At 29.5% G+C, this 22,756-nt stretch overlaps 1 protein-coding gene across 3 annotated transcripts in view; it reads right to left on the bottom strand.

Moving 5' to 3' along the window:
* Window positions 1-22,756, bottom strand: part of LOC123294881 (1-phosphatidylinositol 4,5-bisphosphate phosphodiesterase classes I and II) — a 347,646-nt gene that overhangs the window by 306,540 nt on the left and 18,350 nt on the right. The gene's annotated exons all lie outside the window — the stretch shown is intronic.

Below are 22,756 nucleotides of genomic sequence, written 5' to 3'. Positions count from 1 at the left end.
TACAAAGAAAATTGATGATAGGGAGAATTGATTGCAATTCTCAAATCTTGTGGGATTCTGAATCTGAGAGATATTCTCAACCTTCTTCTCTTTAACAGAGAATCCAAACCCTCTTCACACCTTATACAACAAATTTAAAAATCCGTCAGCATCAGAGATAAAATAATGACATGGTATTTCGAGATAAAATAAAAAAAGAAAGGGTCTGGGAATTTGATAACTTAAATCACTCAATTTTAGCACCACCACACCGAGCACCGAGGCAATTTTAGATTTAGGGCCGAAATTATTTGAACCTTATTTTCAACTTTGATAATGAATTTTGTTATAACTTCATGAATGTAGACGAAAAATAAGAATACAATTTTTCGATAACTGCCTTGGGTTTCGAAATATCGAAAGCTAAATAACTAAACAAAATTTTCAATTTTCGATGCTTTGAAAATTACTCCAGATATCGAAAAATTTTATTCTTACTTCACCATAATTCACCATCAAAACTGAAAATATATATTTTTTTAAATTTCTGCCGCACAACCGTGCTCATACATCCTTAATTAGTCGGACACAACGGTTTGTTTTTGTTTTCAATAATTTATTAAGTTTTTAACTTGAATTTAAATGGTTTTTTTTTTAATTTCCACCGACCAGTTTTGGAGAAATTTATGAAACATATCATCCATCTACCGTTTTACTATAAAACCAATTTTATGTATGCCTACTTTTGAAGTCATTTATTTATTTAAATAATCCCCTAAAACTTTTAGAATTAATTTTTGTAATAGTGTCCCATTTTTGAACGCAAGGACTAAAAATTTCAGAACTCAACCAACTCCTCTATAGCCGACAACATTCCGAGTCTATAAATTTTTCGGTCTATTTTTTTCCGATTACTGTATTTTCCATTTACCACAGAGCCAAAAGAACAAGAAATAAAAATCGTTTAATTCAGACTCACTTAAATTTGTTATATGTAGACTTTCTGTCTGTCTTTTTCCTATCGATTCTTTTTCTAAGCCTGTACAAAAGTCTGCGAAGTGTGAACTCACATTTAGTTATATTAAATTTTGGACTATTTGAAAATCATCCTTCTCGAAATAACAAACTGTAAATAAACTAAACAATTAACTATATATCATTCCTTTCATTACTAGAAGGCACTAAACATGTCGAAACTCTCTCGTTTGTAATAAAACATAAAGTTTTCACGTTGTTTCATTGCATACATCCAGACAGGATGTTTCAGAAAATGTTATAAAATTTTACACTACAATAATAAATTATACAAAATAAAACTTCCTTTTCGAAAAACATTTAACTCTATTAAGTTACATACAGATATAGAGTATTATGTTTAACTTAAGGTTAATCGGGCAGTACTTACACTCAATTTTTGTTTAACAGATATTTAAAATTTTAATCTGAAAATTAATTATTAAAATTAAGATAGCATCTAATATCACTAGTAATCGGATTTATATAATTATTTAATTACTAAAAATAATAAATAATCTTCTTTTGACTCCCTCTGTCTTGCTAGACGAAAATTTTTCTGAATCTCTTAAATTAGGTCTTACGGCGCCGAAAATGGAGCACTCAGCTTTACGTACCTTAGTGCTGCGTCAATATTTATAAATATAAGGTATTAAATAATTATTTATTTAATTTATTTATTTGTGTAGTATTTAAAGTGTAGTATTTATTTATTTGTGTAGTATTTAAAGAATAATTATTGAGTAAAAAAAATTTTATAATGAACTGGCTCAATAGTGAATTCTAATCTATTATGCGGTTTTTTACTTTCTGATTCATTAAATCCTCCTTCATTAATTATTTAATACCTTATATTTATAAACATAGACCCTCTACTAAGATACGTTAATGTTCGGCGTCCTCTATTTCAAAAAAGGATCTATTGGAGAAATAACAATATCATAAAAACCTCAAGAATCGCCTTGAACCTTAAAATACATTTATTTTTTATACTTTCCGTAAAATTATGTCTACGACACCCGGTATAATAAATAAAAGCACTGTTTCATAATAATTACATGGCTTATTTGAAACATTCGCAAATGATATAATCAGTAAGCGCAAACAATGCAACAGTTACAGTTATAACATTTCTGTTGAAGAATGTAAGATGTACAGATCTCTAACTCTTATTGTGTTCACTCTTGAAATAACAATGTCCAGGTCAACTCTAATTACCAACAATTACATGGATACAACATTTTCATAAATGAAGAAAACTTTTTGCAACAAAAAAAAACATTTGAACTAGCTGTTTTAACATTTGAATGTATAAATAGGTCTCTAGAATATAATGACACGTTTTTTATTACGAAAGAATTTGATATATATTTTTTTGTTGCTATTTTCTTCTATTTTAAGAGAAATGTAAGTTGAGAAAAAACTTCTGAGACCAAATTCATTCTATTTTCAACCGACTTCAAACAAAAACGGAAGAGGTTATCAATTCGACTGTATTTTTTTATGTGTGTTACCTCAGAATTTTTGACTGGGTGAACCGATTTTGATAATTCTTTATTTGTACAAATTAAAATTAACAAACTGATTTTGATGATTCTTTATCTGTACAAATTAAATTTACATACTGTTTCCTTTTAAACGCGCATAGCAAAACAGGTTGGTAAACATACATCCTTGGACAACACTCGGATTTTATAATATTTAAGAAAAAAAAAAGCTCACTTATTAATTTAAATAAAACTATTTAGGATGCGAAGTACGAATTTGGAAATATAAAATAATTTACCTTTGTAAAACGTTTTAATACAATTTATATGAAAATATGAAAAAAAACATCTCATTCAAACACCAAATTGTAAAGTTTGTATTGAATGAATATAGAGAATATAAAACATGTGACGTCAATATCTTTACCACCACAAACGACAATTCAATCTTAAAAACATTATGAATATGGTCCGGAGGCTAACAACACTTTCATTGATATATAAATTAATGTATTCGTTGTGTGCGTAGTCATGGTAGGGGCAATAAAATCGATACCAGCGCTTTCAGTAAAAAATTTTGGCGATCAAGTAGGCTGTTATGACTAATTTGCAATTCTTTACATGTTAATCTTATAGAAAATGTCAAATTAAAATTACAAATATTATTTTTCAAATGGAAATTATCATAATTATTTATTTGAATTTGTGAGACAATAATATTAAATTTTCAATGTAAGTCATAAATGCAATCCATACAATTATATATGCATCCATACAATTCTATGATTAAAATAGTGTATCGTTACCATGGAAACGCCTCCAATAATACTCACACACGGTGCGAATACGATTAATACAGGCATTTATCAATGATTTGCACTAACTTCTAGCGTCCAACCTCACTATTAGACGCAAAATGACTAAAAAAGAGCTCATTTTCGAAAATGCTAAAGGAAAAAGGAAAAATTAAATTAGAACTTTTTCGAAAAGCAAGATTTTTAGTTAGGATGGTAATTGAAAATTAGGAAAATCAATATTTTTTACAAGAATCAAATGCCGTTATTATGACAGATATTAGTTTGTACGGCAATCGTTGTTAGCTTCCGGTCTAAAAGGTACCTATAAAATGAATGAGATAACAAATTGAAACTTTCCCCATGTGTTAAAATCGTTACAGACGATAAATTTTCTATTTGATAGTTTAATAATAAAGACATCACATTTTGATGATATTTGAGAAAAATAACCTTTTCAATTTTCATAATTAATTTGAATGATAGCCAAAAATTTTTAATACAAATAGTATAAACATTTAAAATATCATTTTCATATTTTCAATTGAAAAATGTCGTTTTATTTAATCAATATTTATGAAGAAACAAATGATTTTACAATGAGGTTACCATACCATTATCAATTGCATTGGCACAAATGAACAAAAAAAAACTCGAATCCCCGTGCAACAAAGCAACTGTGGAAATTAATATTTTTGAAAATATCCTATTTTGCCATTAATTAGTTATGGAAAAAAAATTTTTGTCATTCAGATCTATTCAAAAATTGAATATTTTCTGCTAACTAAGTCAACTATAGTAACTCCAGTGGTAGCGTAACCAATTCTTCACGCGATATGTCTAGGATAGCGGGTTCGATTCTCAACAACACACCAAAAAATTGTTAAAATAGTCTGCCAATATTTTGTCACTTTTGTGTACTCGTTACGGAAGTTATTTGGCCAGCGGCAGAAATTTTTTGCAGTTTTTATTTACTTTATACTGTTTTACATCAGTTTTCGAGAATTACTCTTATACATACTGCCAGTCTGCGGTGCCACTATTTTTCTACAAAAGTATATGTTGTAACAAGAAAATTGCACTTAAGTTTATCCGGATTCACTTTTTCCCGGTTCACTTCACCCCCCACCCCAGTCCGAAATTCCATAAAGTTTTGTCTGCCATTATTCTTCACGGTTTTTAAAATAGGGTGGTTTTTACTTACAGTTCTTTCCAGACGGTTAGGGTCCACTTTTTTCCTAGATTGCTATACCCCCATCTATCTCGAAAATGGCCGTTCTGCCATATGTATGGTCTGAGAGAAAATGCTCCAAATTGACTCAAGAGTTTATTAACCACGCGGCAGAAAGTTAGAGTTCATGGATTTTTTGACGCGCCACATCCTAAAATAATATATGGCATCACATAATATATGACCTAAGTGTGTTCCGCGTGGACAAACAATATAAACTAGCCTAACCTAACCTCCTGGTAACTTCATATGATAATAAAGCATTTTCTACTAACTTTATATGAAAATAAGCATTTCCTATAAACCTCATATAATATATAAAGTTAGTAAAGAAAACTATTAAAAATCGATCAAAATGATAAATGACTTGGTCCAAAATTTCCCTCTAATTAGTTGTAGAAAAGTGAAATTTGTTGCTCATGCCGTTTGGAGGATACAACATTTTCTGCTAACTGCATACGAATTCAGAGATATCCAAAATATGTACAATGTTTCTATTGAAAACTGAAAATCGGTTATTTTTCTATATTACCACATACATGGAAATACAAAAAAGAAGGTACACAGCAAGATGAGAACAAACAAACAAAGCTTATAAAAGTTTTATGAAAAAATAAATAAAAAAAAGAACACCGAAAATATATGAAGAAATTAAAATGAAATAAGTAAGCATCGCACATCGCCTCTCACAATAAAAAGTAGGTATTCAAAAAACCGAGTGTGTATTAGAAGACATACACAAAACGAAACCGACAATAAACTTTACGAATTTAAAATGGCATAAACAATAATGCAACCCAACAAACACACCAAAAAAAATACGAAATGAATAAATAAAAATGTTCAGACAAATTATCGTAAAAGTTATTAGAATAAATTCTCTATCTGTTTAAAGTGGTTCAAACACATTCAAAATTTTTGCATCCATACACCTCGTCTTATTTTTCAGCCGCTAACAACACAGAAATGATAAAAACTTGATATGGATACAACAGCCTTATCATAAGTTTATCATTGACTTTAGCTTTTATATTATCATAGATACCAAACATATTTGACTGAAAATGGCGGAAGTGACTTTAACTCTCTCTGCAAACTTCGAATGGCATATTTCACTTGCAAACAAAAACCCAGATTGATATTGTACGGCGTTTATACGGCCATAAGTTTTACGTGGATGCGTCTAAATATAAGAGCATATTCGGGCAATTGAAAGAACAATACGAATTAATGTTTCAAACTGAGTTTAATTAATTCATTGCTTCTTCGTCCACCACTAATATTCGATTTAGTAGATCTTATACCTACTTACTTCGTTCACTTATGTGTCGACAGATGGTGTTAGGGAACGCTAAGTGTCGATATAGTAGACCTCATACTTACCACCTTCATTCATTGACGCACTAATTGATGGTGTTAGTATATGAGCTCCTGTTCACGAAATAACCTCCTTTATAAACGAAAATAAAGGCGTTTCCACGCCGAAAATTGTTTTAAAATAAATGATTAAAGAACTTTCTCCCTTGTGCCAGCCTACAAGAACAACTTGCAAAGCCAACAAAAATATTGTTATAAATATCAGTACCAGCTCTATTATCAACTAGAATTATTATCAACAATATTTCCATTCTAACACGTTTCTTCTAGCTGTTTCTAGATTCATTTTACTTTGCGTACCACGTTTTCTTACTGCAATGAAAAATTTTGTTTCCCAATGGTTTCATAAACTATTAAAATTCTCCCGAGTCTTTTTTATCCTCTGAAAAATATTCAAATGTGTGCCACCTTGGACATCTGAATGAGAAAATTTGTAATTCCTTATAAGAAAAAAGTTTTTCTTTGGTATTAATTCTTTCACCAGTGTATAAACATTAAGCATGTGTAAGACGCTTTACAATAAAACCAGTCTGTATTGGTGTAAAAACTGGTAGTCATTGTACACGAATAAAAATATTTATCATTTATAAAATGTATAATAGCATCCATCTCATGACTTTTTCACAAACTTCACTAATGTAATTGTCGAAAAAAGGTTTTGTATACTAACAACTACGGTCTGAACAATAAATTACTGAATATACTTATATTTTTTTAGAAATAGAAATGCCGTTTGTCTGTGATGTTTACGCAAATAAATACTGCAAAATTTATTTGAAAATAATACACTTAAAGAACTTGATGACATTGAAATATGGCATGAAACCAATAATACAGTGACCTATTACGAAACCGTTGAAATGCAGTAGACCAAACAAGTAAGACTCAAAAAATGTTAAAAAATTTAAATAAATCATACTTTTTAAAGGGCAATATTTTGTCCTAAAAATAATCATTGTACTAAAAAGTAGAAAATAATTAGAGTCACTCATACATGACTGTGGGTAAAAGCAAGAGGCGTTCAATTTAAAATATCAAGGATGATTCGGAGCAACTCAAGCTTTTAGAATAGCCATGAAGAGTAGAATTTTCCTTACAAGGGTATATATACTGTAATGTTCTAGGCCCCCGTCTATGCGATAAAATAAAACACTACTAACAATCAAATTAAACATTGGACCTTGAATCAAATCAGGTATTTTGGTTTTTTTATGTTGTTTAAAATGTTAAATCCAAATTTTCGACCCTGGCAAACGACCGGATCATGTCGGCAAAATAAGAAAAACGAGAATTTCGAAAATTTTTACCTTATTTCAGTTTTTGCCGATTATGACTCGAATGGACTGGTTTTTCCTCAAAAATGGTAGTATTTACTTTTAAGAATGTTAAATTTTCAACAATTTGAGATAAATTGGTTTTTATAGGACAACAGTTTTAGAGATTCAGCTTTTCAAAATTTGGAGATAGAACAAAAGTTTAAATGTAAAAAAATGTGTCTTATAAAAAATTAACAACTTTAGTTTGGAACATTTTTTCCTAAGCATCACTGGTTTTCGAAAATTTTCGAACTAGTATTTTCTAGAATTTTTTTTCCACCACCACCAGACCACCAGTTGAAGCTACCTGCAAATTTTCAAATGCCTATCTTTTATAGTTTTGGAAAAAATCGACACTAAAACTTTGTCCTAATTTGCGCCTTCGCGGGTAAACAGTGATGCTTACGAAAAAACTTTCATACAAAAGTTGTTTATTTTGTATGTTTAAATTTTTGTTCTATCTCTAACGGTTTTCAAGATGAAATTTTGCGAAAAATTGTATGACTTGAAAAAATGACAAACTTTGAAAACCTGTGTCTCCGAAACTATCGGACCTACAAAAACCGACTTGATTTCAAACTGTTGTAAATTTAATATTCGTTAAAGTTTTTGATGAAAAAGCAGCTCTTCCAAATTAAAATCAGCAAAAAATGAAATAAGGTCAAAATTTTCGACGATTTTTTTATTTTTCGGCATGATCCGGTCGTTTGTCGAGGTCGAAAACTTGCATTTAACATTACATTTACACAACAACATATCAAAGAAACAAATATACCTGATTTGATGCAAGGTTCACCCCCTATTCATGTTAAATTTGATTGAATCATTAATTTCAAAGGTACATTAATTATTCCATATAAAAACAATTTACAAGCACTGCACTGTTATATCAGCTACAATGTTTGTCCGTAGAGAATTCTTCATATATGACCATCCATACTAAACTGTCCATATTGACAGACTTTTTATTTTGCAGTCCCTATACCTGCACGTTTACAGATAAGGCGTTTCCATCCAAGCCATGTCCTATTTTTGTTATTCTCATAGCCACCTTAGATGTCACACATAATTCTATTCTTGTAGAAACGACCTTCACAGCCACCCACGATACCAAACACATTACAATACAATGATAAATTCTAGAATTATTTTCTGAATGCTTAATTTATAATCATACACTATCTATATTTTATTATGCCAAAAGTAACACAACATACATCTAAACAACAATGTATGTACTACATTTTTGATTCCTGAACAATAAAAAAAAAACAAGTCCAAGAGATCATCTATAAAATTCAATTTGAATATTTTTCTAAAAATGACATACAGAACAGAACAGACTAGAACAGAAGCACAAACATAAAAAATACATTACATTTTTACATTTATAAAAATGTTTATAAATATGTCAAGAATGATTTATGTATTTTATATTCTGTACTATACTGGTTTCTTCATCATATTTTCTCTGAAAATATAGACAGGGTGTCTAGCGATTTAGCTCACAAAAATTTTCCTGGCATTTCCAAAATAGTCTATAGTACAGAGGAGAGGGGATATGACTACGTGACTAACACATTCACGAAACTTCATTAGTGGCTTCATTTCAGTGTAACCTACAACATTTTTATTTACGAAAAGTTTGGAAATTGGGGCATTAGCATAATAAAACATACAGTCGTTAAACTTACGTAGGTCTGAGAAAACGCCTCATGAAATATGTAGGCCAGTATGTACATTGAATTTTACTTATATTTATCAAACAATTGTGTAAAAATTAGCCGGTTGTTCATAAATTTTCATACCCCCGTTTTTCCGATATGTTGGGGGTGGAGGTCACACCAAACGGCCCAATATTTTTGTTGGTCCTATTATTCTCACTTATTATATTCATAAAAAAATAAATGTACGTACTGGCCTACACATTTCATGAACCGTTTTTTCAAACCTACGCCTTAAACATGTCAGTTTAACGACTATATGTTTTATTACGCTAACGCACCAATTTCCAAAGTTTTCGTGAGTGAAAATGTTGTAGGTTACACTGAAATGAAGCCACTCACGAAGTCATACTCCCCTCTGTACTGAAGACTACAAGTTTTTCAAAGCACATTATAGTATGAAACTTAATTCATTTAATCATAAAATGGAAATTATTTTTTTTAATTCATCTACTATTTTCTTGGTTCTTTTTAATTCATGGAGTGAGAGAGAGAGGCTTTTGGGGGTACCAGCTTCCCGACCTAATGTCCATCTATTTTTAACTCCCGAACTAAAAAAAGGGGTGTTATAAGTTTGACCGCTATGTGTGTGTGTGTCTGTCTGTGGCATCGTAGCGCCTAAACGGATGAACCGATTTTAATTTTTTGGATTTTGTTTGAAAGGGAAATTAACGACGATAAAAAAAAACAAATAAAAAATTAGCAACGATTTTCAAAATGTTTTAAGGAAAAACGTAATTGAATAGAGAGAGTGTTCTTATATATGTTTCAAGTGCAAGTTTTTCCGTACCCGAAGAGTTCCGTACCCGAAAAATTTGTCGGGTTTTTTTTTAATTTCTTTTTTAACATCTACACAGCCGCTCAAAATTGAGCTAGAGATTTGAAAATATAGTTTAAAAGTAGGTTGGTTTGGTGCCAAGGAAGGGCGTCTTGAAGGTGACAACCTCCCAGCTTCACATCTCCGTTTTTTATAACCAAATATTATGGACCTTTGCAGGTTTTAGACTGGATGCATTTCCATAGTCCTTCCAAGTTGAGATAGAGAAAGCTTTAATGTTTACTAAAAATTGTGCAATTATTATTTTAGAAAAGCTGCAAGCAAAAATCATAATTTTATTAATTTCCATATGAACTAATGTTAATTTACGGTAACTTATTTTCTATAACTTGCATAATTTTCATTTTCATCTTTTCATCAAGTACCTTTTAGCAGTGTTAACTATGCAGCCTTCACTCACAATTTTATACAGTGTGTAGACCTCCATATCTTCGTTATTTATATGGATATTGCAGTCAAACAGGGTGATGGGTCATATTTTTTACGATATTTTACCGAAGTTTTTCAATATTTCTGACGCTAGGCAAAATATTAATAATCGGCTATATTTTACAATCTGTAGTAGTAACCCAGTAGTATGTGACCCATCACTTTGTCTGATTGTGAAATAATATCCCTATAAATAACGAAAAGATGAGGATCTCTTCATCCTAAATGCGACACACTGTATAAACATTGCATGTGTTCTGAAGAGAATCTCGAAATCTCAATTCAGTAAAAGGCTATCTACTATTAAGTAGCATCTAGAGGGGAAAATATGCTCCTAGTGATGAAACTACGCTACTCATACATTTTTATTTTGTTTTCTTTTTATTGTTCCATAGCTAGAATACAAATAGTCGGTGTATATAATAGAAAATCAAGGATCATTCACCACTGAATAATTATTATGCGTAAAATTAAAGTTTTCTAAAAGAATTGTAAAAACTTTTCACTTTCTAGTCACGATATATAAAATAAGTCCAATAAAATTGTCCGACTCATCTATCAAATTCAGTTTTAAATAAAGAATAAAAATCATTTAAGGCTAACAATACATCTATCGTTAAAACAATTTTGTAATTCCAACTTTCATGAGTTACAATACAACTTTTATGGGTCACATTATAAAGGCGCTATTTTGTTTTCTTGTTTAAAAAATATATTTTTAGTTCAAACATACTATTCAAAAACTTTTAATTTAATGCTCGACACAAGACATTTATTCTACGATATTGCACGTAAAAAATTCATGAACCCTAACTTTCTGCCGCGAAATAAATAAGCTCCTGAGTTGATTCGGAGCATCTTTATCTCATAGGGCATATTTATGCCTGAAAGGCCATTTTCTAGATAGAATAGGGTGTAAATATCTGGGGAAATGAACCCTAACCACCTGGAAGCCACGTTAAATCAAAGCATTAATTTAGCAGGCAAAACTTTTTGTAAAAAAAGTGGATTATATTTTTCTAACCATTTTCTTGTTACAACATATACTTTTATGGAAAAATAGTATGACGGTAATTGTAAATCAAGAGTGGGAGTAGTCCCAAAAACAGCTGCAAAACAAAGTGAAAACTTTAAATAATTTCTGCCGCTTACCAAATACTTTCAGTAACGGCCGCACAAACGTTATACAATACTGGTAGATTTCAATACCAAGCTGCAGAAATCTTTTTTTTTTGTTTTTATTTACTTTATTTTACAGCAGTTTTCGTGACTTCTCCCACGCTTGATTTCAGATTATCGCCATACTGCTAGTTTGCGGTGTCTGCCACTATTTTTCCATAAAAGTATATGTTGTAACAAGAAAATCGCACTTGAGCCTAAAACATACCAGGGTTTTGTTCAGGAGGATCAAATCTCTGTTAGCATAATCCATCGATGATAATAAGTAAATTGTGTGCGTTATCCTTAAAGTCATTTTGAAAAGCAGAACTTGTTGTTCTAAAATATTTTGCAACTATAAAATATTCTTGCATGAACTTTTCTTGCAAATTTTGAGAATTCAAAGTCATTGTTCACAATATTTTTTTACAAGCTTTTATTTAAATAATAGTCAAGTAAGTACCTTTTCAAAAATTTAAATAAAATGTACTTTTTAAAACCCAATCTTTTGAGACGCTCCGAATCGTCCTTGATATTTTAACTTGAGCGTTTCTAGCTTTTACAAATAGTCATATAAGAGAAATAATTATTTTCTACTTGTTAGTACAATATAAGCTTGTCCTATAAAAGATATTTTTATTTAAATATGTTTACACTCGATACTGGCAACCAATAGATGTGTGGGCGAGTTTATATTTAATATAATTTAATGTAAAGGTAATAATATAAAGCATATACTTATTTTTTGCAATATAAAATATTTAAGGTATAAAAGCATAATAAAATACCCATAACTTTCGATTAAAAAAAAACAACTTAAATGATTACCCATTAACATTAAAGTCAACCTTAATTTTATTTATTATCAAATAAACACATTTAAAATTTTGAGTATGTGTACACCATCACACTATGCTAGAATATGATTTAATATTACTTAATAACAATCTTACTAATATTATAACAAACAAGTTAAAACAAACGATTGACTGAGATAATTGTTGAAATACCATGTATAGACAGTTTTGATTACACAATCGTTTGTTTTTTATGTCATGTAAGTAAAGAAAGCTAGCCACTCTTACACATAAAATAATAAGAGTATCTTTCTTCTCACTTCTTCATTAAACATAGTATATGTATGCTATACAAACAAACACATACATTAGATATGTAAAGTATAAAAACGTATTGAATTGACGCCCTCGCGAGTAAACAGTGATGTATACAAAAAAATGTTTCAAACAAAGGTTGTTTATTTTTTTATAAGGAAAATATTTAGCATTTAACCTTTTGTTCTATCTCTAATGGTTTATAAGATTCAACAAGACTCAACTGACCTATGTTGCTCATTTACGAATTCAACCTCACTTTTTACGTCCTATGTACGCTATAAATTTCAGCTTGATATCTCTTTTTTGAGTTTTCGTTCTTTCAGACAGACAGGCAACCGGAAATGAACTTATTAGGTGATTTTATGAACATCTTTATCAAAATTTCGTACATAGCATCAAACGCGAAGAATCAAAGCGATCAAAGCGTTACAAACTTTGGACTAAACTTAGTATACCTTCGTATATCTCATATATACATTTTCTTATTAACTTGACTATAACAGTCCTACCTCCTTAAAATGGAATGTATTAAATGAAAACGCGCCGCGCCACAGGATACATTGCATGTATACTTGCGTTTAATAAAAACGCGACAGTATCAAAATATCAGATATATTTAGTGGTTGAAAAAACAATTTAATGTGTTTAGTGCCACCGAATACATCTGATATATAGACAGTGTCGCGTTTTTGTCGAATGCAAGAGTATAAGTTAGTGGCCGAGCACATGGCATTCAATCTTATTCGAAAACGTGGGCGCTTTTCTTTTCGCTTTTTTTTCAAGGAAAGAACAATTGCGTATGGAGGCCTATACTAATATGATTTTTACTAAAAAATGGGCCTTGTTCTAAAACTTTTTTAACTTCCCAGTAAAGGAAATTATTGCAATGGGTTCCATTTTCGAATTCGAAATTTTCAACATATCTTTACGTTTCATGGTAAGGATAACACATTACTACTAATTTGGAGAAGAAGTATGTGTGTGTACGTACACTCGTGGAGTTTGATGACGTCATAAAGTTCAAAAAATCAATTTTTTTCATAATGCATCCAAATTTTATCCGATCTGAATGAAATTTCTTTTGAAACCCACTAATTTAAGGTCAAAATTTTCATTTTTTATGTTATAATTTAGCTTACATTCACCTTTGTGCGAAATATCGGTACCAGGCGCTTACTATCTTCCCAACTTTTAGAGTTAGGTTAAATTCGACTACAAATTTGAAAAGCATGACAAAAATTAATATAATATATGTGGTAGAACAAATTCAATTTTGTGGATTTTTTAAAATACCCCCAAATTTGATTCGTTTTGAACAAAATGTTTTTTAAAACTCACTAATTTTGGGTCAAACTTTTCAGTTTTGATGTTCTAATTTAGCTTTCGTTCAATCATTTTTGATGTTATAATTTAGATTACATTCTCCTTTTCGTGCGAAATATCGATACCAGGCCCTTACTATTTTCATAACTTGGAGATAGGTTAAATTTGACCACTTAAACTTTGACCAATTTGAAAAGTATGACCCAAAATTAGTATAATTCCATACTTGGTTTGTTAAAATTGGATATAATTTGTATGTGATGGAGTAAAAAATTAAAAAAGAAGATTACAAATTATGGCAGCTTTTTATTTTTAAAAAAATTTTACATTTTATTATGCTATCGATAAAATAGATCAAACGTTCAATTCACAAAGTTATAACAAGTAGTTTATACAAGGACGTAAATCCATTATAAAACAGTTTAAAATAAGCTTAGTGAATATTATTTTAAATGTCGCTTCATGCATGAACATATAATCTTTCCATATGCTCATATGTTACCCTTAGTTCATACTAACTCGAGTTATCGGGTGAATTCCCCACATATCCATTATTGATCATTTTGGTTTAACAGGTTACGTAACATTTCGTACTCAACCGGTTGAATTCCAAAAAGGATTGAAATAGATTAAATATAAAAAAATGAACATTAAATTTCAACGAATTGGTTCAGTAAAGAAAATTACGCGTCGATATATTTTTGGTAACCAGAAGGGATTGTTTTAAAACATGAATGTCATTTTTTCTAGAAGCATTTTAGTTTCCCAAAAAGTCATTCATTAATCTAATTAAATAAACGAACGAAAATTTCTAGCTATGGCCAATTTTACAATTTTTACCCTTTCATGAATTTTATCAATTTAGGTTTATTATAGTTATAGCGGTTTTTGTAAACCCCCATTTTCTAATAAACAATCGCATAATAAATGCATATTGCTGGAAAATTATAAAGCATATGAGCCTGAAACGAACAAAAATCGATTCTAAGGATAAAAAACGTAAGAAATTATCTTTGATACTACGGATTTGTAAATCCGTAGAATCAACTTTCGATGGTTATTCATTCGCTCAATCAGTTTTCCGCAATCCGCAATTTACATGAAAAACGAACTGAGCGGATAAAACTAAAACTTGCATCTTGAGTAAAACTAATACCCACAGAATTTATGTTAGCACAAAGATGATCGAGTATTTGTCTGTTTTTTTTTAAGAAGAGTGCTAATAAAGGGTTAAATTTCCTCAAAAAATATATAATTCATATATTATATACCTACATTTATTTTTTGATGAAAACTTATAAAAGCTTAAATAAATAATGCAGTATATACACAGAAAAGTAATAGTAAAACGAGAATTGAATATGTGTAGTAGATACTAGTGATGTGACAAATGTTCGCATTTGCATTCGTTTTCGCAAGAAAATATGCAAATATTTGGGGATATTTTTCATTTACTTATATTTGAATTAAAAAAGGATGATAGAAGTCTTGAAGAAAAGTGGTGAAGGCTTTACTCATGTTTATACCATGTATATATATAATATACATAGTATATTAAGTTTAGTCCCAAATTTGTAACGCTTAAAAATATTGATGCTAAAAACATTTTGGTATAGGTGTTCGTAGAATCATCTAATTAGTCCATTTCCGGCTATCCGTCCGTCCATCCGTCTGTCTGTCAACACGATAACTCAAAAACGAAAAATGATATCAAGCTGAAATTTTAACAGCGTGCTTCTGACATAAAAAGTGATGTCGAGTTCAACTGATATAGTATGTATTATATGGGCATATCAGTTATGTATGTGTGACATGTATGTATGTGTTATGACAGTGTTATCAACACAGTCTATACATGGTATTTTAACAATTAACTCAGTTAATTGTTTGTTTTCATTTGTTTTATATCACTTTGTCGCTTTTTAATTATAGTTAAATTTGACAAATGCAATTACGCCCAACTAACCTACCAAAAGCCAAGCCTATCAAAACAATTTGCGCGCGCTTCGTTTGAAAGTCAACATTCGCATTGTTAAATGTGAATGTTTATCTCCAATAATCGCGAATGTGAATGTTAACTTTCAAATAATGCGCTCGCAAATTGTTATACCACTAGTTCGATTGACATCTAGGCATATAAATATCACGTGTATGACAGAATACATGCGTTAAGCAATGCATCTAAGTGAGAGGTATTATATACATGTGCTGACCCTACTCTCTGCAAGCATTCAACAGAAGAACTATTGTATAGCATAAGTAGTGGTATATTGACTTAATACATATAATTTTCCATTAGCGTTAAAGAGTCCGTCGTATAAGTCCATTAAATAAGAAACGCATAAATCTATTAAAAGCAAAATTCAGTTTGCTTTGATTTGAGGTTAGTTTGTTATAATCGCATTTGTCCAACAATCAAATTAAACTGTGATTCAAAAGTGATATCTTTATATATAAAAATTACGTGTCACGTTGTTTGTCCGCGATGGACTCCTACACTACTGAACCACTTTTAAATTTGATTTGCACACCGTGTGCAATTTGATCCAACTTGAAAGATAGAATAGCTTACATGTCAATTTATAATCGCAATATTATTTTATTGCAAATTATTTGTCTATTATTTGACAGTCACAATTATCTTTTAGCTCCAAACCATTCTAACCGACAGCGATATCTGTTGACTGAATTGAGTAAGTATTCAATAGATGGCGCTATTTAAAAATACAAACGTTTCATATACGCTACAATTTAATAGCATAACCACCACGTGTTGCTGAGGCAAAGGTATAACCTAAATTTATTTTGTAATAAAATAAATACAGTGAAATTCAACTGTTCTTACTTTTTCAATTTTTGGTGTTAGCATAGCCGGCCACGTGTTACTTAGACTGAAGTATAAATTAAATTCATACTATAGTGAAGATATTACAGTGAAATTATTCCTGCTTTATTATTTATATTTAATTCCCATACTAGATTTAACGTCTTCGTATAATAATTTCATTGTATTAAGGTAGTAGAAAATCAGTCATGGAAATCGCCATGCCATGTTTTTTTACAAATTGCATCTATGTAAAAAAGCATGGTGGTTTTCATGACTGATGTCCTCCTACTGTTCCCCTTGAATAGTTTACTACAATGTAATATAATAAGAACCTTATCCACAGCAACACGTGGTCGGGTCTGCTAGTACAAATATAAATATATAAAGTACATATTAGTGAAGTTTGGGGTTATTTTGTATTGTTTCTTAAAAATTTTGCGAATATTAGCAAGTGTGCGAATATTCGGCACATCACTAGTAGGCAACTAACTACCTACCTACTAGATAGCCTAACTATTTGAATCTATGTAATATCTACACTCTACAGTACCAACGTACTAAAGCAATGTCAAGAGACTATAACTAAATGAGGAAATCTCTTGAGTACTGGGACTATTTTTGTAATATTATAGCATCATCCACATATGTATAGAAAGTATAATAATACTTTTTAACGTTATATCAATTTTAGTAGTATAAAACTCTTGGGTGATGAATTCATCAACATTTTATATTGTAAAGAACCAAAAATATTTTTGTTATACTTATATGAGGAAAAAAGTAGATAAAACAAAAATTCTCAATGGAAATGTTTATGTGAAAATTTATTATAAAAACATTTAAATAAAAAATAATTTTTAAAATACTAAAGCTTTATTGTACTAAAAAGTAGAAAATAATTATTTCTATGATTCAATCATAGATCATCGGAGCACCTCAAGCTTTTACTAATAGACTTGTACGAGTGACCCATGGAAATAATGTTTATCTAAAAATGATACGTATACCAAATATGGTGTAAGCAACGGGAAAATCAGGTCATGCTTATTAACTTACCAGAAGAAGTTAATGTAATGGGGCCGATTTTGAAAATCTACAGTTTCACATATTTCCGCGGTTTCAAGGCCTTAATATCCGAATCAAACATTTTCAATGTGATGTCTGTGTGTGTGTATGACATTAACACGTGTCTGGGCTGATTCAACGCGTAATCGCGTATTTAAGAACTTTTCAACATAATTCGATGAGCCATTTTTTAATGGTAATAATAAAACTGAAACAACTCGATAAACAGAATCTGATAAGTGGATAAAACTCATCATGGAGATAATGATCATTCCAGCATAAGCTACAAAACATGTTCGAAACATGATCTATAAATGTTAACAAGACCTTTTTATAACTTTTTATTATACTGGGAAGTTTTTCGTGTGGACCTCGAGGGTCGCACCGGACTCAATTTATTTTAAAAATTCATTGTCGCATGATTTGTATATATTCTTCTCTACTCTTTCGCTTGAAATTCATGTTATGGGAGTGTATAAAAAATTTTGAGCGCTAACCATGCTTTGTCATCCAAACTATACGTGTATGCAAAATTTCAGCTCAATTGGTTGAGGATAAATTTAAAAAAATCACGCACTTAATTCATATAAATTAATTATCATTACATAGACAGTTTTTTAATAACGATAATTTAAATTAATTTAAATTAAATTTTTTTATCAAGCTCTGCTTTTTATCTTTTTCAAAATGGCATATTTTTTATCAACAGGTGATACAGAAATTTAGTTACTCTAGAAATGTTTGCACGACTTTCAAAAATATCCAACGTTTGTAGTTTACTATTAATATCTTAAGTGTGTTTTATTAATTCAATAAACAATCTTAATGTCTGGTAAAACTGTTGGCGAAATTGAATTCAAATCTCATAAAATTATTAAATGAATATTTTTCATGAAAAATAAGCAAACTTTTCATCGGCATATTTTTACAAATTCAATTAAATTTATACTTTATAGTATATTTTTTCTAAATTCTTTTGTTTCCTTACCCACCTTTATTCAATTGCTGGATCATAATTTATTTTTTGACCAATCCGACTTCTGTCATAAATTTTTATATTTTGATTTCCCACAAGTGACCACTAAATCAATCCAAAAATTATCTAATCGGGTATCGATATGATTAAAATTATTACGTTTTGCTTTCGCCCAAGTTTATGCTAACAGAATACTAAATAGTATCTGTTTCATAATAACAGGGTGCTTTTGTAAATTGACATATGTTTGAAACTCGATAAATGCATTTAATCGAGGAAAATGCTTCAAACAAAAATGTTAGTTTCAAAGGCACATATCTTATACCGGCATCGAATTCGATCTTAGCTTCCAGGTTCAATTAAAACTTCACTCTGATTCATAACTGACAAATATTAGATGAACGCTTTAAATTAGAAAGTTTTTTATAGATACACAAACATTTTTTGTTTGAAACATTTTTTGTAAACCGAAGAGTTTAGACAGTACCTAATTGATAACAATAATCTGGATTTTTGTGCGTTTGTTCATTCAATTTAAACAAAAGTGGTTCAAAACTTTTAGAAAAAACAAACTTAACTTGGATTTATTGGATAATTTTTCTCCTTGGGTACCTAGTTCGAGTAATACTTTTCAATACGTTTTTGCCTAAACTGTACGGTTTACGGAAAAATGTTTCGAGCAAAAAATGTTACTGTTTTAATCGATTGCACCTACACACCCAACATTTTTTGCTTGAAACATTTTTATCGATCAAAATTATTTTTTGAGTTTCAAGCATATGTCAACTTAAAAAAGAAAGACGACCTGTATATAAATTTTTCTAGAAGAGTTTCTAAGTTTCCTGGCAATTCCCTCACTTTTCAAGAAATCCTGAATTCCCCGACGTTTCCAGGATCGCAAGGACACTCTGTACAATCTATTATACCAAATATCAAGCAGAATAAATAGCGTTTTTGAGATATCAGGAGTAACTTAAAGAACTGGAACGCCATAAGGAATTGATTGGAATACTCTGCATATAAAAATAGACCTATAATATACAAATATATTGTATTGTAATATTTACAGAACATGTTTGTATGAATTAAATAATACGAATTTAATATTTATTTTATTTAATTTTATTCTAAACTTCGTTAATATTAATCTTTAAATAAATAAACAGTTTTAATAAACAACGTCAATTATTATGTAAACTTAACATTTTAGTTTATTTACCCTCCTGTTATATAAAAAAGTTCCTTTACATATTCCATACCTACTAAAAGTTGTAATAGAAACTCAGAACTGTAATTTTAATTAAGAAATTGTTATAAATTATTTGAGTGTTTTGTTTTTAAGGTAGTATAACCGTGTCGAGGACTAAACTACTTTTTAAAAAATTTATTCAAAATATCAAAATATCCATTAGCTTGAAACTTAACCATAATATATCTCATACATCAGAATAACACATGAGCTATAATTTATAAAGATGAATTATTAAAAAAAAAATTTTTTTAATTATATTTAATCTGACATTACCATAAATTACAGATTTCTGTAAAAATTTAAAATAGTAGATGTCAAAAAATTCATAGCCACCTTTTCTGATATACACAATGAATTATTACATTTAAAAAAATTGTTAATATATTTTACCTGCTGTACATATATTTTACCTGTGTAAAACAATCCCTACCGTTATTTCGAGTGTTATGGAAAATGTGGTGGTCTTTACCAATCTTTACTTTTAATCCCAGTGAAACGGGTGGGTATCAAGCTAGTAAAATATATATGTAAAGTAAAAAAACAAAAAATTTTTATACTGAGAAAATAAAAAAAACAAAAAATACGTTATGTAGTTTGTTTTAACAGCTGAGCACGATGAAGCAATTCAGTAATCCGTTGCAAAGCTGCGAAGCTTTAAAGCATTATCTCAATAGTGATGTATGTCAATTGTTTTCTCTATATTTAAATTTGATTGCAAATAAGGCGATACGTATAAATGTTTAAGTACCTACAAGCTATATATAAAAACAGTGAAGTTTTTATTGTAATTTAATTAGTTTTAGCGAAGATTAAGTACCTAAAAGATAAAATCTTAGATAAGAACATTAATTAGTTGGACATTTCGTATCTACTACTAGCTTTTCAAACTATCTAATAAATATTTGATTGACAGATATATAATATAAAATAGGTACTATATTGGTACCAACACCAATCATTTAATACTATTATCATCACTAAGTAAGCATTCATGATAAGAACCTGTCTGTGTTATGTGTTAGGCGTTCGGTAAAAAGCTCTAAAGTGAACTTTATTACAGTAATCATGTATTTTAGTGGCAGGTAAACAACAAAAACAATAACAAAAGCAAATAAATAAATAAAACTGATCAAGAGAGCGGTTGTGAAGTGAAGGATACGGTTTACGTAGTGGTTTCAGTTTGGAGCAACACGAAAATTTTCCAATTCAAAATATGTATCAACTGTATTTTTCTGTCAAAAAAAAATGAACCCTTTATTTGAAAAACCACTGGTGGGAGCTCATTAGCAAATTACGTTAAGGGATGTTAAGTTATAAGCTGAATGTTCACAGTGTGATGTCACTGAATATAGACCGGAAAAAATAGACCAAAAAAAGTTGACCCTAAATAACTTCATTTATTCCCAAATTTAAAATCTCCCTTACGTGGTACCTTATTTCAATCCATCGAATCCATAAAGCAAAATTTATTAAAAAACTTATAGATATTCGTCAAATATTGGTGCAAGAGTAAAGCGTGATTTTAGTCCTACTTTAAAAGATAATAGATATTTAAAGTGCAATACCTAATTTATACTTATTAAGAACAATTATCATAAAAATTTGAAATCGATTGACCGTCTCTAACTCGAGATAAATTCAATTAAAATTCGGATAGTTAACATGAAAAGCATAGGAGAGGTGTGTTTTTAAAAAATTTTTTAATTCTAGAAAAAAAATTGATTTAAGATATTTAAATTTATTGCTGGACAGAAACAATTATATTTAGAGTATAAGGTTGAAGAGAGATGTCTATTATCACACATACTTTAATAAGATAATGCAGAATTTTGACTACGAGAATACCTGGCAATTGTACATTAGAGATAAAAAGAATACTTTATTTAACTATGGATGCATACTAAGCATGTGTATGCATACTATTGCTGTTGATATAGTACACAACATTTTTACAATTTTGTACGGAGAGTAACACTCTAATAACTTGATTACTTTCATTTTTGCTACGGAATCTTAATATATGAAAAGGAAATTGTAGCAGATTTTCTTCTTTTATTTAACAAAATAAATAATAAATAAGAAAACAATAAACAATAAACAATATAAGTATCTACTAACTCGTTTAGAGTACCACAATAAGGTACTTGTGTAGTTCAGTTCGTTTTATTGATTGAAACGTTACCACAAATATTGGTTTTAAAAATAAAAATTTACCAATTTATATTCACACGATAACAATATAATAATGGTTACTTATTTCACGCCAACTAAAATCAAAATCAAAATTTTACTATCTAAAACTACTTTTAATTTATAATTCTGATTGAATTTTCTCTAGCATCCATAGAAATCAAATTAAAGTCAATCTCCGTTTATTATTTGAAAATAATTTTCATAAAAAAAAACTACATATTTCCGCAAGTATTGAAATTCACATTTTGGATGAGGCAAAAATTACCCCATATATTAAACTGATATACGTTTTATATTGATCATTCCCTAGTCATCCTCTCGTGTTCAAAGCAGAAGCGGAATTTATCCTTTCATAACGAGTGTGATTTCGTGGAGGGCTGTGAAGGTCGTTTCTAGAAGAATACAATTAAATATGACATCTAAGGTGGCTGTACGAATAAAAAAGCGTAGTTATGGATACTGTAAAAAAACTGTAAAATAACAAGTCAGTCCTCTATTATAAACGGACACTGTTACAGTGCACTACTAAAAGTAGTTGTTGAATTATTGTTGAATATATTTCGAAATCAATATTGTAAATTGATTTTGTGTAGAACAATTAATGTACCTTTATATTAAACATTAAAATATAGCAAAGTTTTCAAAGAATTCTCCTAGT

Source organism: Chrysoperla carnea, chromosome 3 (assembly GCF_905475395.1).
Source record: "Chrysoperla carnea chromosome 3, inChrCarn1.1, whole genome shotgun sequence".
NCBI classification, from domain to species: Eukaryota; Metazoa; Arthropoda; class Insecta; order Neuroptera; family Chrysopidae; genus Chrysoperla; species Chrysoperla carnea.
The sequence above is the reverse complement of the archived record's forward strand: the minus strand, read 5'-3'. Positions and strand labels throughout refer to the sequence as shown.